Source organism: Paramisgurnus dabryanus, chromosome 11 (assembly GCF_030506205.2).
Source record: "Paramisgurnus dabryanus chromosome 11, PD_genome_1.1, whole genome shotgun sequence".
Lineage (NCBI taxonomy): Eukaryota > Metazoa > Chordata > Actinopteri > Cypriniformes > Cobitidae > Paramisgurnus > Paramisgurnus dabryanus.
Window position 1 is genome coordinate 39,215,361 of NC_133347.1, and position 13,744 is coordinate 39,229,104.

The following is a 13,744-nucleotide window of genomic DNA, read 5'->3' on the forward strand; positions in this document are numbered from 1 at the left end:
ACAAATTTAGTATGAGAAACCTAAATAAAATAAACAATAAAGAAAAGATTTTTCAAAAGAAAGCTACTCAACCACAAAATAACCCAGCTACGGAAATGAGGTCTTAGCAGAATGAAGGAGAGTACCTCCAAAATCACGGCAATTATCAAATGCTAGACCACATACCAAATAAGTAGCTGGGACAGATACATAAAGAAAAAACAAATGAAATTCAATACACATAAACCAAATAAACAAAATAAGGCAAGTACTTACAAATAAACAAATAAACCAAAACTAAGTAAATACCACAAAATATTTCAAAACAAATAAGTATTAAACAAAAGAACCACAAAAGCTAACTGCATTAAGATCAAAGTAGAGCCAACTGAGGGAATGCACCTCAAGTTCAGACTAATGGTGCAGGACAATTTACAAACAAAGCAGGTAGAATCATAAGAAAACCAAATAAATGAATAAACAAATTTAACCAAAAAAGACCTAATTACACATTTAATTAGGCCTTAGCGTCCACTCTATCCCCACCCGTCACGTAACGTGCAAACAGCTTAAAGTTGCATCCTAGAAACAAATCACAGACAAAGCAGCAGCATCATCATCATAAACGGTTGCCAGCTAATCATAGTCCCAAATCCAAATATTCCTCCTACAGGGAATTAATTAAAATTATTTCCAGCCTCATTAGACATGTTCCAGTGCAATAAAACTACACGTACCATAAACGTCACTGTGATAGCGTGCACACACCCAATCGCAGCAGCCAGCACAAGTTTAAACAGGAGAACATACAGGAGCAGCCACAAATAGTAATTGTTCACGAGCCATCCACGAGCTATGAATCGAATCTTTAGACACTTATTTCAAGTCACACATTCAATAAGCAATAAGCTACACAACACATACCTGCAACCCAAACATGTACCTTAAAATGTCTTCACTGATCACGCACGCGCACGCAAGGGCGGTGGCCGGCACGAGATTACGCCGGGGAATGTTAGATACAGGAACAGTCACAAATAATGATCAAACACGAACGATCCAGGAGCTATAAATCAAGTGTTTAGAGTGATGTTTACCTCAAGTCATACAGGGATACGCGGTGAGCTGCACAACACATACCTGCAAACGGAAACAGGGCAAATGCGGAAGTGGAAAGAGCAAACCGGAAGGGGCGATCCCTGGCAATGACGCACGGAAGGGCTTCGACACACAAGCGCCATCTTACAAACCTGCTTATATCAGGGTACGTGATATCTTGTGCAGCTTGTGCAGCTGTAGCAAATCAAAAAAAAAGTTTAATAGAAAGGATATCCCAATACACTATGTACAGTTCTATGGGCTGCCATAGGCCGCAATGGTGGAAGAAGAAGAAGCCGGAAGAATAATAAGAAAACTAACGGATACAATAGGGGTCTTCACCCATTCTGGGCTTGACCCCTAATAATAAGAAAACTAACAAATACAATAGGGGTCTTCGCCCCTTCGGGGCTTGACCCCTAAATATTGAAGTATGAATTGACCAAAATTTTGTTTAAAATTTGTAAATGACAGTCTATTACATTTCTGCAAACTCCACTAACTTTATGAGATGCATCATGGGTTGCAGTAATTTTGACAGTATAATGGACTCGTGTTACTGTACGTGCTTTTCCTCACTAGACACTTGCACATTTCTGTTTAAAATAATTACATTTACCTCCTAAGACCTCATTTGTGAACATCACATTTTTGTTGTTGTTTGCACCATAATACTTAATTCTGTGTAACTGCAACCTATTGTACACAAACATGGACAATATGGGATTATCACGCTGATAGGCAGTACTTCCACTTTCAGCAAACTTTGTGCACGTCCACTTCCGGTGAGCGCAATGCCAGTTCTGCTGCTCCAGACTGAACAAAAAATTTGTTGAGAAAGGTACATTAAGGAACGATGGTGTTGTAGAAATGAAGTAAAGTCAAAGTACAGATAATTTGTTGCAAAATGTAACGAGTATGCACTATAGATTCTACTTAAGTTAAGTAAAGTACAAATACTTGGAAAATTTATTTAATTACAGTAACGGAGTATTTCTACTTCATTAACTTACATTCCACCACTGCCTAACAGGATGTTAGATACCTAACCTAAATGCGCTGGAAGTGGACATGCACAAAGTTGACAAGTCCCGCCCACGAAACTCTGAAGCGTGATAATCCCATATAACACTGCTTCATGTTCAAAGAAAAATATTTGGTTATTATATTTATTGGTTCTTCCTAACCCCAACAAAGCTGAAAGAAATAAAAAAAGACAAACCAAAACCCGGGTTTTAGGAAGTTAAACATTTAGTAGTGGAATTCATAAATGGGGAATATATAGGCACAATTTAATTTAGTGTAAGGCATGGAGTATAGATGTTAATGCTTTCCAATAAGACGATGGATGAAAGTATTCTCAACTATTAACTTTTATTCAAGTTAGCACAGAGAGCCTAAACAAGAACACGGGGCACACAGGAAAAGTACTCCTCTCTCCCTCACCAAAATAAAAGTCCCTCATAATACATGAAAGAAATAGGTAAATGCTTTATAAAATAAAATAGACAAGAATGAAATACAACCATATAACAAACTTTGTCTGTCTCACATCAGTTTAATTTCTTTATGTATGTATAAGACTAATGGTTTTTAAATTATGATAAACAATAATTCAGTGTGTGCATATATAATTTTTACAAATAAATCCTTTAATGAAATACATATTATTATTATTATCTTCTGCTAATCTGTCAGAGGAACACAGTTTCAGATACTCTCCATCAGTAGTTATTATATGTTAGTATACTCTTGTTTGCTCTCACTGTCGCTATTAATCTTCTCACACTCCTTATTTTCCCCTTTCATTGGTTCTCTCTTCCTCTACCTCCCTTTATTTCCCCCTCTCCTGCTGTCATCGGTTTCCATGGAGACATCTCCATGGCATTATTGTCACTCTTCTGTGTGTGTTGGGGGTGGTTATATTGTTCATTTCCATGAAAAGGAGGGGATTTCGGGAGGAGATGGGAGGACTGGAGGAGGGGTGCTGGAGTGTCAGCGGATGAGAGCCGGTGCCAGAGACCATGTTGCTAGTTTTGCCTTGGACTTATCAGACATGTTTGTGAAGGATGCTGTGCGTGTATGAACGTGTTGTTTTCTACTGATGAAAAGAGAAAAGCTGAAGTATGTTGTACAGAGAGCGCAGCTGGTGAGTTTTATTGATTTCTAAGGTTGGTGTATAAAAGTTATGTGATTTTGAGGGGCAGCATGTCATATTATGTTTACAGTATCTGCTATACTTTGTATATTGCTTTACAGACATTGGTGGTGTGTCTCTGATGAATGTAATGTTTCCTTACACAAGCCTGTTGAAATATGCATGCTCACCTTCACTCTAAAAATGCTGTTTTTTACCCATGGTTTGGTCACAAAGGGACAAACCCAACTCGAGGTTAAATTAACACAGAAATTGTTTAAAATTTGAACCAACCTTAAATTGAAACAGACCAGCATTTTGGGTTAAAACAAACTAGCATAGGTGAATTTACAACCCATCTGTTGGTCCCTTTTTGACTCAACCATGGGTGGAAAATAACCCAGCCTTTTTTTTGTGTGTTTCATGTTTTGTGGATTAAAACGGTTTTTGAGTTTTTCTGACCTATTTTCAACAGGTTTTATGAGTTTTTTAATTAAATAGTATTTTTATATGGTTATTCATTCTTTTGATTTTGATCTGAACAAACCTCTAACCCTTAGAATTAAACTATTTAGTATTCAACTGAAGCATGTAATTTGTCCAACATTGTTCATGTCTTATACACTCAAAATAAAAATATTTTTGCACCTTGTCTAATTTACTTTAATGAAACAAGTTAATTCAACACAATTTTTTATTTTTTTTGTCTCAACCTATTTTTATAATGTTCAATCTGCTTAAATTTTAAAAAATTACATGAACTCAATAATTTTATATTGGGACCACATTAATGATTTTTGTTGCTATTACTTACTGGGCCGTGAATCTGTATTTCCCAGCATGCTTTGCATGCAACTGCCTTTGGAGAGTAATTTTTTTAATTAAGTGTTATTTTATGCATTTTTAGGTAAAGAGAAAGACTTTATAGTGTTTAATGTTGGTTTATCTTATTGATTTAGAAGATTTTGTGTTATATTTTTACGAATTGTTTGGTTACCATTGTACAGAAGAGTGGCGCTTGTGGTTAAGTTGTGGATGTGACATACGTACTTATTTTAAAAAGCACTAACTGTGTTAATGACTGTTTGAAAATCAGTCTCTTTTCACATGTTCATCCAATGTGTCATTAGCATGCTAACGTGTGCTTATGCTAATTAGTATTATATAGAAACTGACAATTGGTTTAACTAGACTTTTTTGCTTGAATGAACTTGTTTTGTTTTTGTTGAACAGACCAGAAATAATTGCGTGGAAAAGTTTTCCTTAACTGAATTTAGTTTATTGAACAAGATATTTTTATGACCAATATAAATATATTTATTAAGTTGGTGCAACAAAAGATTATTTGCTTAAATTAACTTATTGTATTCTTGTTGTACAAGCCTAATCTAATTTCGTGGAAAAGTTTTCCTTAATTCAATTATGTTGATTGAACAAACAATTTTTTTGAGTGAAGAAAGTTTGAAATTGTATAGCTTTTTGAAGATTGGTATGCTGTTACCTTTCTAAGCTGATTTAAGATTTTTGCAGACGATAAAGCAGTTGGACAAATATCCCATAGGCTGACAACTGTAAATACAGTATATTTTAAGATATCTATAGATCTGGGCCCGTATGTATAAAGCCGCTTAGAGTAAAATTTTAGTCTGAAGTGTGTCAAAATTCTAAGAATGACGTCATTTTACTCTTATTCCTAGACTTCAGGGGCCGTATTCACAAAGCATTTTATCTTATCACTAAGAGTACTCCTAAATCGCACTAAAAGATTTTAGCTAGGAGTTTTCTCTTAAAAGTTATTCACAACGCCTTTCAGACCTACTTTTAGTAAGGAAAAATGATAACTCCTAAACTAAGAGTGAGTCTTCGTTGCTACGGATGACGTCAATTCTCATGCACGAGCTGCCTCGCAATGACCACGGTGATTGGTTGTTAGATGACAGGGCTGTCATGCGTAACATAACACAGACGCACCAAATCATGGAATTACAATATCGAAATATGTCTGTGTCCTATACAAAATAATAATAGTAATGCCATCGAAATGCATATATAAAAGAAAAGTCGTGAATTAAATTAAATTAAATCAAGGTAGCCTAATACAAATGAAAACCGCCAATTGTAATAATAAAACGACTTTGCATTACTTTGATTAATGTACATCCTATTAGCCTAAATAGACTACTTAAAGCAGGGAAATGTTGCCCATATTAAAGAAGCCTGCCTAATGTAATAAATAAATGATGGTGGAACTCGCCAAAAGAAAGCCCAAATGGATGCAGGATCAGTTACTGCTGCTGGCCCAGTTGGTGCTGGAAAAAAGAAACGTAATAAAAGGGAAATTCGGCACTGAGATATCAAGCAAAACTAAGCGTGAGACATGCGAGAAAGTGATGCGCGGGTCAATGTACAAAACAACCGGCACCCGACCAACGTTTTCAACTAACCCGCCCGCAACTCGGACCGCAAAAAATAAAAAATAAATAGTGTACCCGACCCGCTCCCTGGCCAGCATTTTTTTAAGTAGTAATTGTTTAATAGTTAATTGCCATCTTTATTTCAAACGACCCGACCGAACGCGACCCGAATATCATAAAAAATATTTTTGGATGACTCGTGACCGCGGGTGACCACATGCATCCGCTCATTTCGGATCAACCCGCGCATTACTGTTGGGAGAGGATTTGTTGCAGATCAATGCAGCATTCCCGCTTGTGTCGCGGACCCCGGACGACTGCGAGAGGCGGAGGTATCTATTGCATTACAATCGCAGTAGAGGGTTGAGATTGCAGCCTTTAAACAGACTAGCATGGCAACAGGTATGCCTATAATATTAAATATTTAATTTCATTATTGTTTCATGTAATTCTAAAAAACTTCCTGCTTGCCATGAATGTAATGAATTATGAAACAAATGTTATAAACAATATGCTTACATTAAAGTGTGCTTTTAAGTATGTGCAATGCTTTTGAGTTGGTGAAACTGTCCATGTTAAGGAGGATCAGCACCTAAGACATTTTAAGATCCTTTGTGAATAGGTCTTAGTGAGTTAGGAGTCCTCTCGACTTCTTTTAAGCTGTCCCAGACTTAGGTGCTACTTTTAGGGCAAAAATGCTTTGTGAATTACTCTTAGTGAAAAAAATTAGGAGTCCTAAATTTAGGAGTGACACACCCAGTATTTTTAGGAGTTGCTCCTAAATTCGCCAGTTAGGAGCTACTTTTAGCCTTAAAATTCTTTGTGAATACGGCCCCTGAATAAGTTTGATTTATAAAGCATCCTAAGTGTTAAGACTAGGTCTCAGCTTCTAAATTATTTAAGAGAGCTGGAGAGGTCTCTTAACCTAGTTAAGAGTAACAAGAGGGCAGCAGAGAGGCGGAGATCATTCACTTTACAACAATGAATGTGTAAGAATTACTTTAATTCAAATGTATTTCTATAGCACTTTTGAAAAACATTATTGTTGCATTGTTTCAGAGCAGAAAATGTACAATAAAACATGTTAGTAGTATATAGGCAGTACTGTAGATAGCAATTAATATTACATTATGAAATATAAAGAGTATAGGGTTTTCGATAAAATTTATATTATATTACACAATATAATATACAGTATAAGATGTATATTAGTGAAAAAAAAACATAATCAAGTCACATAAACACATAATCAAGTGCACAGTACCAATAATTTTTATGGGATTATCAAGACAGCAATGGTATATACTTAAATGTATATAAATTTGAATAATATACACTGTAAAAAGTTAAAGTTGGATCAAATTATTGATAATGCCTAAAATGTAAAGTTTTTTTCAACTTAAATTTCTCAGTTTAAGTGAAATAATTAAAGTTAAAAATGTTTCAATATTAGATTTTACCAATTGAAGTAAGTTTTTTTAAGTAGAGCCACTTTTACATTTTACAGTTTATGATAGGTAAATAAAATACCATAAAATGTTAATAAAATCTACAAAAAAAATGTGAAGTATCTTCAAGATTGCAGTGACATCATTACATGTAAAGGGATATTAATAGAGTATACAACCCTGACCCAAAACATCATGTTAGCAATTAACAAGCCAAAGGTGAAAGTGACAAAAATGGCAAAAATTACAATGGTGTTTAAGTGGAGAAATCCAACTTAACTTGATCATCTTGTACAGGCTTGATCATCAAAGTATTTTGTATCTAAGTGTTTGCAAACTTTAGTCTTTTCTTTATAAACAGCTTGTGAGTAAAATCAAAATGATGTGATTCATCATCTTCATTTTTTAAATAGCATGACGTTTGTCTATTTCATTAATACGGAAGAGGATTAGGGCCACTGGTGAAAAAAATATTTGAATTCTGACTTTAATCTCAGAATTCTGACTTAAATCTCAGAATTCTGAGATTAAAGTCAGAATTCTGAGTTTAAAGTCAGAATTCCAGCCGGAGTTTCCAAGGCAGGATCCCCTTTGTTATTTTTTAGGTGTAGTTATCAAAATGTTTTTTGTGTGATGTTCTGTAGATCGTGGCTTTAAAATGTTATGAGGAATAATTAGACAAATGTTACCTTATATTTTACATAAAAAAACAGAAGATTGTAATTGTGCTGGCTCCGTTGGGAAAATAACTTTAATATTGCAAAAAAAGCTCCACTGTTGACTACACCGTTGTTGACATCCATGTTTAACGTTAGCTTACAAGTGACGTCCTTGACCGTTGAGTACTCTTATGCGCATGCGGGTCACTTCTGGGTCATTTCACGTTCACACAGGAGATCACAAAAGGTCGCATTTTATTGGAAATGTGAACGGCCTTGCAAAAAAATCTAATTTTTTCAAAAAATCGGAATTGAGCATTAAGCCCTGCAGTATGAACGTAGCCTTATTCTCAAACTGGTCCTACTCCTTACTAAGAATTTTTTGACACTTAAGTCATAGCTTAAGACTATTTTTAAGAGCATTTCTGAGATGTTTTATACATACGGGCCCAGGGGCCGTATTCACAAAGAATTTTAAGGCTAAAAGTAGCTCCTAACTGGCAAATTTAGGAGCAACTCCTAAAAATAATGGGCGTGTCACTCCTAACTTTAGGACTCCTAATTTTTTTCACTAAGAGTAATTCACGAAGCATTTTAGCCCTAAAAGTAGCACCTAAGTCTGGGACAGCTTAAAAGAAGTCGAGAGGACTCCTAACTCACTAAGACCCATTCACAAAGGATCGGTAAAATGGCTTTTAGGTGCTGATTCACATACATGGACAGTTTCACCAACTCAAAAGCATTGCCTCCATAACACTTAAAAGCACACTTTAATGTAAGCATATTTTTTATAACATTTGTTTCATAATTCATTACATTCATAACAAGCAGGAATTTTTTAGAATTACATGAAACAACACGCGGGAATGCTGCATTGATCTGCAAACAAATCCTCTCCCATCAGTGATGCGCGGGTTGATCCAAAATGAGCGGGTGCCTGTGGTCACCCATGGTTACAAGTCATCCAAAAATATTTTTTATTGGGTCACGATCGGTCAGGTCGTTTGAAATTAAGATGCCAGTTAACTATTTTAAACAATTACTACTTTTAAAAAATGCGGGCCAGGGAGCGGGTCGGGTACACTATTTATTTTTTTCCGTCCGAGTTGTGGGCGGGTTAGTTTAAAACGTCGGTTGGGTGCGGGTTGTTTACCCGCGCATCACTGTCTCCCATGTCTCACGCTTAGTTTTGCTTGATATCTCAGTGCCGAATTTCCCTTTTATTTCTTTTTTCCAGCACCAACTGGGCCAGCAGCAGTAACTGATTCTGCGTCCAGTTGGGCTTTCTTTTCATTTAATTTAATAATAACACAGACATATTTCGATGTTGTAATTCCATGATTTGGTGCGTCTGTGTTATGTTCCGCATGACAGCCCTGTCATCTAACAACCAATCACCGTGGTCATTGTGAGGCAGCTCGTGCATGAGAATTGACGTCATCCGTAGCAACAAAGACTCACTCTTAGTTTAGGAGTTATCATTTTTCCTTACTAAAAGTAGGTCTGAAAGGCATTGTGAATAACTTTTAAGAGAAAACTCCTAGCTAAAATATTTAAGTGCGATTTAGGAGTATTCATAGTGGTAAGATAAAATTCTTTGTGAATACGGCCCCAGAACATCATAAAGAGTGGGCTTATTTTAGTTTCTAACAACAACAAATCAGAACACCCTTTTTGTTGAACCTTATAATATCTTAGCAACCACATTGCCACACCCTGGCAACCAACCACAACATGCTTTAATTTTACAGGCATGTTTTGCAGCTGGATGCATCCATCACATTTCTTCTGAAAATGTAAAAATATAGATATTACAGTGCATTTGTGTATTCAGTTCTAATGAGTAATAAGTTATCGTCACCTCTAAAATTACTTCAAGTTCTTTTTTACATATTTTCTGTTCAGATGAAACACAGTTTCAGTTTAAGAACTTACCTTTTGAATAAAAAAATGAAATTTCTCAATGTTCTTCAACATAGTATACTCTATATACTTACTGCATGTCTTTTACAATATAATGTAAAGTAATTTTGATCTAGTCATGTAAAAGACAACTTTTTATTCAATGAAATAAGATGTTGCAGGCATGTAGCAATGATGTGAACCTGCTGCAGCTCTGTGATTGGTTTAATCAAATTCACCCGTAAAGTAATAAGTGGAGTCTTGCTGACCATACATCATCTAATGCCCCACAGAGATAAGATCGGTACAATCATATATTTGAGCTAAAGTAGGAATTGTCATGTACAGACTATCTTGTCTTTTAGAAATTTTAATCATTCTGCATTTATATACATTGCTCCATTAAAACCTCAACATGTCGTGACGTGAACACAACTCTCCAATAAAAAAGTGCGGGGGCGGAATTTATTTTTTATAAAAAAGTGGGTGGACCCTTTTCCCTCATCACCTGCGTAATCTACGCCCCTCTTGCACCTTTCTTTCCTCATCTCCTCTTTCATCTTTCCTCATTTCCTCTTTCATCTTCTTCCATTTCTCTGCACCACCCTGATAGTGTCTTCTTTTCATTTTTAAGCTTTGGACAGTAAACGCTAATGCACATGATTAATAGACAAAACAAGCAAGTTCATTTTATTTTTCGGGCCCAATGCAACTTCATATATTGCTTATTAGGTAGGGCTGGCACTGTTCAGACTACTATTGGCATGTGTATGAAAAGCTTACTTTAAAATATTATCATATATTATATGATACTATTTTAACTATAATATTATAGTTACATCTTTTTGCACGTTTCATTAAACACGGACAAAGACACATTATATGACGTCATGTCAGCTGCACTGTTTAATATAATTTCATTCAAACATGACATTTTAAAGAAAGCAGGGATTGTGACGTTGTAAGCTACACTGTAAAAAAAATCTGTAGAAATTACAGTATTAATGGGTATTACTGGCAACTAGCTGCCAGTAACTTACTGTAGATTTTACATTTATGTTATTTACTTGCAACAGTTTGTTTAAAGTTTAATGAACATGAAAGAGTTTCAGTCTTTATCTTCTACAGTAAGTTACTGGCAACCAGCTGCATAATTACAGCAAATGTTTTACAGTGTATATGTAAGATTCTTGGGTGTTCTGCAGTAAAGCCCAGTGGACAAAATCTTTATTTTAACACTATTTAGGTGTAGTCAGGAAATAACTCAACACACACGCACGCACGCACGCACGCACACACACACACACACACACACACACACACTTGCTGCAGTAGATAGACAGAAGGCTGACAGATGGGAGGTGCTGGTGTTACATCTCTCATCATTTCACTGCTGAACCATTTCCTATTCTGGTCACCTGGGTTGTGTGTGTAAATGATGGATTCTCATTAAGAAACACAAGCACAGTTATGGCATGCTTCATGTACCTATAAACATTGCTGGGAGATTGTGTTGTTATGAGCTAAATATTTTATTACATTTTCTATAAACTGATTATAATGTGAGATACATAATGATTGAAAGATTTGACAACAGAGGGGGATAAACATCTTTGTTTTTAAGTGTTACCTTAGCCTTATCACTTATTGAAAAAGTAAACACACCTGAGCAAGCTACTTATATTATACTCAACTTATATAGGAAAAAACTCACAGTTAGGAGTCCTCATCGTTCCATGTTGCAAAATAGTCATTGTAGTCACATAACAGTCAAAGTCAATGTTATTATTTCTATTGCTCAATGTCAATAGTATGACATTGTTGGTCACGTTATGTCAACATGGGGCTGCCCATAAGAGAGTGGCCTGTTTCCCAATATTTTAAAACAAGTCTATATGACTGGGGATTGGAGTGAAAGGAGTTTAAAAAATTTGACACCAATATAGCTGGACAGGAAAGTCACTATTTATAGGGTCATGAAAATACAGCAGAATAATATAAACTTAAGGGTAATAATAAAGTAATTGTATAAAAATATTAATCCCCTTATACACTCAGTTATTTTCAACTCCGCTTTGGGTGAAAAACGGAATAAACAGTGGTAGCTGTTGACTTCTCTTCTGAGGCACGTGAATTCAAAATATGTGTTATGTATGTGGCTCACCATTTCAAAAGATGTGTTTGTTGCGCCATGTGAACCTATGTGCATCCAGGGCCAGTTCTAGATATTTGGAGGCCCTAGGCCAGAAGTTCCCAAACTTTTTCATCGTGTGGCCCCCTTGTGTATGGTGCATTCCTTCGCGGCCCCCCAAAGAAAATTAGTGACAAAAAACTGTTCTAAAACTCAACATTTTAATAAAAGAACATTAAATTATACAAAAAAGTAGTGATTTTGGTTAGTAGCCTTATTTTGTTTAGGTTTAATTACACATAATTCATGATAAATTAATGTATTTCATAAAATGTCATAAAACTGGGGCCCCCCTGGCACCATCTTGCGGCCCCCCTGGGGGCCCCGGCCCCCAGTTTGAAAACCACTGCCCTAGGCAACATTCATTTTGGAGGCCCCCCACACACCTCTAACTTTCAGAATAATGCGAAAAAGTTTTTTTTCTACACTGTAAGAAATCATTTAAGCACTACAGTGATTAAGCATCTTTTCCCTATTACTTTTCTGTTTTATCAAGTTAACAAATTGATTAAATTAATGTTAAAATGTAATCTATCAGACTATAGATATATTCATATGTATTTCAATACCTTTTTATACATTAAATATCCAAACAAATCAGCTGCCATTGGAAATTAAACAGACAAACTACAGAGCAGAATAATATATTTTTTTTTTTCAATAAATATGCATCATATTTTCATGATTTGAAAACTAAAATAAGTGTAGAGGACATGCCATACAGACAGTTTATTTTAGGTAACGTCAGTTTTGTTTGCTGTTTGACTTTTGATACAAACATTTTTATCTGTACTATTGTAATAGTCAGTTCCCCACGTGATGCTATCATGCACACGCATTCAAAGTGTCTAAACAGAGTCAGCAGCGCTCAAGTTTGATCTGTCCTGAAATTATGTTGATACACAGAAGAACAATGCTAAGTTTATTTTTATGCAGCGGCGCCCCATAAAGTCGAACTCACATTAAAACTTTATCTATTGCTTGCTGTCAGTAGTGATTGTCGGACTAGCGAACATGGATTTAGCAGTTACGGAGGCCCCCTTCCGAGCTTGAGGCCCTAGGCATTTGCCTACTCTGCCTATAGGTAGCGCCGGCCCTGTGTGCATCATGTCAAAATACGTGCCTGCTGCACATGCGTCGAAAGGGTTTATGATAAAAGTGACACACAGTTTCACAAAATACTTAACACTAAACTCTAAAGATAGCGTGTATCTAGCAAACGTGAGCATCTTTTTTATCATAAACCGTTCAAAGCGTATGCTGCAGGCATGTATTTTGACACGAAGGGTCATGCACCTAGGTTCACATGACGTGCACGAACACATATCAAATTTTTAACCTATGCTGGGATGTTTTATCCCAAAATATTCAATTTTATTTATATAGCGCTTTTCACAATTGTTTAATTGTTTCAAAGCAGCTTTACATTAATAGATGCAGGAAAAATCACAGTAAATCATTAAACATAAGCAGCAGAATACAGCAGTTAAGATTAGCCATACCAGCGAGCAGGACCGCCTTAACCTAATGTGAGGCCCTGGGGCTGAAAGGTTTTGGAGGACCCCCCATCCCCTCAATTTATAGTTTGATTTTTTTAAAGTGTAATATCTAAGTAATCTACATCACAAAATGCGCTAGTTTCTTTCGAGACATACAACAGTGAGTTTTCCCTCTTTTACCCAGAAAACAATAATTTTGTTAATAACATATCACTGAGCCCACTTGAGCATAAACACAAGACACAGCAACTTGTGGTGATAATAAAACCAAAATGTTTGAAAGTATATATAAGCTTCATGTTTAAATAGTTTTTGGAGTATCCAAATTTGCAGAAAATTGCCACTCACTAACTAAATGCTCACAAATAGTTTTAAAAATATAATAAGTTAAAGTTAGTTTTAAAGTGAAAATGCACT

The 13,744-nt window shown here is 35.7% G+C and overlaps 1 protein-coding gene across 1 annotated transcript in view; it reads left to right on the top strand.

Moving 5' to 3' along the window:
* The first annotated feature begins 3,080 nt into the window (after window positions 1-3,080).
* Window positions 3,081-13,744, top strand: part of fgd (faciogenital dysplasia) — a 56,277-nt gene continuing 45,613 nt past the window's right edge. Inside the window, exon 1 of the mRNA XM_065271299.1 lies at window positions 3,081-3,226. The gene's annotated coding sequence lies outside the window, so the exon portion shown is untranslated. The remainder of the gene's footprint in view (window positions 3,227-13,744) is intronic.